This window comes from Octopus bimaculoides, chromosome 6, assembly GCF_001194135.2.
Source record: "Octopus bimaculoides isolate UCB-OBI-ISO-001 chromosome 6, ASM119413v2, whole genome shotgun sequence".
Taxonomy (NCBI): Eukaryota; Metazoa; Mollusca; class Cephalopoda; order Octopoda; family Octopodidae; genus Octopus; species Octopus bimaculoides.
In genome coordinates this window covers 15,778,355-15,783,491 of record NC_068986.1, presented here as the reverse complement: position 1 = coordinate 15,783,491, position 5,137 = coordinate 15,778,355, and the positions used below count along the sequence as shown (strand labels likewise).

Below are 5,137 nucleotides of genomic sequence, written 5' to 3'. Positions count from 1 at the left end.
TATATATATATATATATGTATGTATGTATATATATATATATATGTATATGTGTGTATGTATGTATGTATATGTATATATATTTATATAATTAAAAATACACGTTAAGTACAGGGCATCACCAGCGTGTGAAAATTAGGTAAGCATGCGAAAGATAAGTATAATTCAAATAGAAAAGGAAATACAAAGAATACACATTAAGAACAGGAATTCACCAATGAATAAAAAATACGCCATCCATGTGTGGTTACATATGTAATACTTGTTGGTGATATCACCGTTTCTCTCTTTTTTTTGTTTGTATTTGTTCTGTACGTATCTCTCCTATATTTTTCACACGCTGCTGATGTCCTCTACTTGAGGTGTATTTTAATTACTTCTATATATATTGAGGCATTCTGTAAGAAATGGTAACGATATCAGTGGTATCAGTACCTAGATGCGATAACCGGGATTATAAAAATTCAGTCGGTGGTGATGTCTTTAATGTGTATTTATAACTATTTATGATTGAACCCCAGACAGTCTTTTAAAACTGTTTCATCATCATATATATATATATATAATGGGGAGAGAGAAAGGGAGAGAGTGACACAGAGTGAGTACCTTCATATGTAATATTATGATCTTATTCCCTTAGTAATCAATATTATTTTCTTTATCCTCATTTGTAACTTTGTCATTGAGTCTTTATTTATTTTGCATATTTGTATAAAATATAAAACATAAAATAATCTACTAGACATTTCATAAATATAGGTTTGTCAATGACATTTGAGGATTGCCACAAGGACATTGATATATATATGTATTTATATTTATATATATTTGTATGCATACATGTTATTCGACAAAAACAATAACAGCATTTAACAAAAAACATGTTTAAATTATTACTCCGGAGCATATTCACCAGCAACTTCAATTTCTGCTTGGCGTTATGTTTAAGTTGGCCTTTTGTTTAAGTATATATATATATATTTTATTCATTTATTTATTTATTTATGAAACATGTGTGTGCGAGTTGTCTTAATATTGGAGGGTGGAGTTATGTTTCTATATCGTTAAATACAATTATATACATTCGCTAAACATGACAAACTTCTTTTAACAAGTGTCAGTTCAATCTATTGTAAACATACTGTATGTTTCACTAAAGTGGAACTGTATATATTGATTTGCTGTATAATTGAATAAGTACAGGTAAAATTATCACGTTCATAATACTATCTATAAAAATCAACATTGCCTTCTGCATCACCATTTCAATCTCCACCATCATCGTGAATATATTTTGTCTGTACAAACACCATAGCTGTAAGTTTCAGTTTCTTTTATATATTACATTTAGCACACGGAATCCTGTTTAACTTATCCATCTTTTACAATTATTCATGAATCTGAATCGACTTAAGTAAAGACGATACTTCCGAATGAGTTTTATATATATATATATATATATATATATATATATATATATATATTCTGTGTCAGAAGCCTTTATCTTACCTGGATTTATTGTTTCACGTGAAATTGGAATACCTATTCATGACTAATTTGGTGTACACCATTGTAGCCTTTAAATAGTGACGTAACGCTGAGTAACCGGTCAGGCCAGTATTTCGAGAGCCCGTCTCGGTAAATGAAATCGAGCATCATGAAACGAAATAATCTACACAGGGACAGCGCAAACCACCAATATCAAGATGTGATGTTTAGCGTAAAACGCTAACCTCGGCGCCGTGCATTTAAGATGTCCAACTCGGCATAAAACACGATTAACTGTTAGTTTTTGAGTCTTTCCGTCAAATGTTGGATATTTACATATATGCAAACGCATACATCTCCACAGACACACACACAAACAAACAGACATATATATGCATTGATATATATAAATTGAAGCCAGCTGATATTATACTTATTATTATTTGCTGTTGTTGTTATTGTTCTTGGTGTTGTAATTTCTATTAAGATAGCGAAGAGGCAGATTCGCTATCCCAGCAGACAGACAACATGCCAGCATGCTTATGGGCTTTTCCTCCCACTTTATGATCTGAATTCAAATTCCGCAGAAGTCCACTTTACCACTCATCCTTTCAGAGGAGATTAAGTGAGTACTAGTTGAGCACCAAGGTTGATGTAATCAACTTGATCCGCACCCGAAATTGCTGGCCTTGTGCAAAAATTTAAATCATTATTATCATTATTATTACTATTATTATTAATATTATTTTTTTTTCATGTATTAAATAATTTATTCAGTATTACCAATATTGTTGATATTTGTAATAATGGAGATAAGGGAGAGCATATTTAGCAACTGCACCTTGGTATTTAATATAACAAACATTGCTGTCATACATTTTGTAAGATATTGTTGCATAATTTTGTTAACTTTTGGAACTATCGGTAATTCAACCACCATGGCAATATTTTGCAACAAATCCATGCAAAAGTCTAAAATTAATCCATATCTTCTCTGCCTTCTTATTGTTGATACTTTTCTAATCTTCATGATTTGCATAAGAAATATTTGGATATCGTACGATTTGGAATTATCGAGAACAAAATCAGACTTTTACGGAAATGGCTCTTTCAGTCATATCATTAGTATGCCATTTATGTATTCTTCCTGGATAACCGTGATTATTTCCGTTGAACGATTGTTGGCGGTCTGTTATCATTTTCCTCGACGGTATTTAGCGAAAACCTTTACCCCATACTTTGTAATGTTCACCCTTTTTTCTTATTGCTGTTGGTGCTTACTGTATAATACGTTTTGTTCACAAAAATGTCGCCAACGCTTTCGTGCTATCTATAGTTACATATTCCTTTATACCTGCACCGTGTTTATCTGTAAGCTCTATTATTTTAATTCAAAAATTATCCAGTCGACCTAAGCTCACTCAGAATTCTCAACGAAGCGGTGCAACTAAAAACAGAAACACAATGTATATTGTAATTGCTATCAATGTTGTATTTCTGTTAACAACGTTTCCTGCTTCCGTGTATACCGTTGTCATAATTCCGGATTGCAAAATTGATTCCAATTTCTGTTTACTGGAGATGCTATCCCTGATGAATAACTGCTTTAATTTCATAATGTATTTCATAGTTAGTAAGGGATTTCGTGAAAATGTAAAGCTTATACGTTCGAAAAACCGAAGCCTAACAAATAGAGGAAATATATAATATATTGAGACCAAGTCATAATAATTATGCACATTTTGTTTATAGTTTCTATTTCGCTTTTCGATGCTTTTAACTACATTCAAATATGTCATAGACATGCACGCAATCACACAAACGCACACACACACACACATATATATATATATATATATATATATATATGTATATATGTATATATGTAGTTATATTTTTCTTACGACAGGTAGACTGCATAGATGTGCTCACGTTGAAGACGTTAGACAAGAATAAAAAATGGTTTGGAGAAGGTTCAGAACAGGCTAACTACAATGGACCCATATGTATGCCGATTTACTTGAAGACGAAAATTGTTCAGAATCGTGTATTTTCATATTAAACATACATATAATAACACATGTAAAAGTATAAGAATATATGAATATTGATATATATATATATATATATATATATATATATATATATATATATATAGAGAGAGAGAGAGAGAGAGAGAGAGAGATAGATAGATAGATAGATAGATAGATAGATAGATAGATAGATAGATAGATAAACTGGATATTAATTAAATTCAAAACCAAGTGGCCTAGCATATAAAAGAATCTCAAAATTCAGAAAACATTGTATCACACGTGTATAAAGGATGACCAGTAGGTGGACATTCAATATGCTAGAAAGAAGTCATCATCGACCCAACCACAAAGAAAAATAATGTTCTGCAGAAAAAATGTAATCCAGAAAATATAATTGGTAGAACTATATGCAAGTCTTAGTCCTTGAAGACAATTCGTGTATAGTTCTGCAAATTATATTGATTCTAGAACGTCTATGCTGATGAGAACACGGATTTTGTTACGTAAGTAAAACGTTAATGTTCGAAACTGCAGTACATAGATAATTCTTTCTTCTGTATATTTCTCATTTTGTCATGTTCTGGTGTTTTGCGAAATTTTTGCTGGAGAACATTATTTTTCTCTTTTGGATCGTTGATGACCTCTTTCTAGCATATTGGATGTCCACCTAGTGGTCATCCCTTATACACATATATATATATGCATGTATATATGTATGTATTTATATTTAAGGGCACTGGAATGGCAGCGCCTATACACTATATGTAGATGTAAAACAATAACTACAATCCACTCTAAATTTGTTCTCTATCTATAACGGAAGGCCGAATGCGAGGAAATGAATAAGAACGTTTGCGAATATGGGATAATCCTATATCTTAAGATTTCGTACTCTGTAATGAAGATTACTTTGTACTCATCAGTAGAAATAAACCTGCAATAATTATGTATTTTAACATTAATTAAACCGATATGATCATTTTGTTATGCTTTTTAATGTATTGTATGTGTGTTGTTTTTTTTTTTTTCAAAACTGAACAACAGAACTTTTGTTCCAACTTCCCACAAAATCACACTTATATGATCTTTAACAGGCGCTGAATTGAATCATCATATAGCCGCTATCATAATGTAAAGAACAACTTTACCAGCATACACCAACAACAGGACACTCAAATATGATTATCGAGACCGGGTTTGACTACTTCAACTGGCATGACTGATAAACTCCATCGTGTATATGGCAGGAATCACAGCAACACATGGCGAATGAACTGAAAAGTAGAATCACTCCAGATTATACAACATCGAGTTCAAATGAAGCAATGCCAAGAGCCACCGAATGATGGGAACACAAGGTGTGATAATAAACTTGCCTAGACAATATCTCCAATATATGAAACTATTTTCTTTAGTCATTATACAGTAATCGCTTGTAAGTGTAAGTATTAAACTTCTTAAGTATATTACTATTCACGGAATATGCACATACATAAATACATACATTTGTACATACATATATACATACATATATACGCACATACATACATACATACATACATACATACATACATACATACATACATACATATATATATATATATATATATATATA

The 5,137-nt window shown here is 31.2% G+C and overlaps 1 long non-coding RNA gene across 1 annotated transcript in view; it reads left to right on the top strand.

Moving 5' to 3' along the window:
- Positions 1–5,137, top strand: part of LOC128248103 (uncharacterized) — a 13,636-nt gene that overhangs the window by 1,471 nt on the left and 7,028 nt on the right. The window contains exon 2 of the long non-coding RNA XR_008264369.1: positions 4,617–4,963. This is a non-coding gene — a long non-coding RNA (uncharacterized LOC128248103). The remainder of the gene's footprint in view (positions 1–4,616; positions 4,964–5,137) is intronic.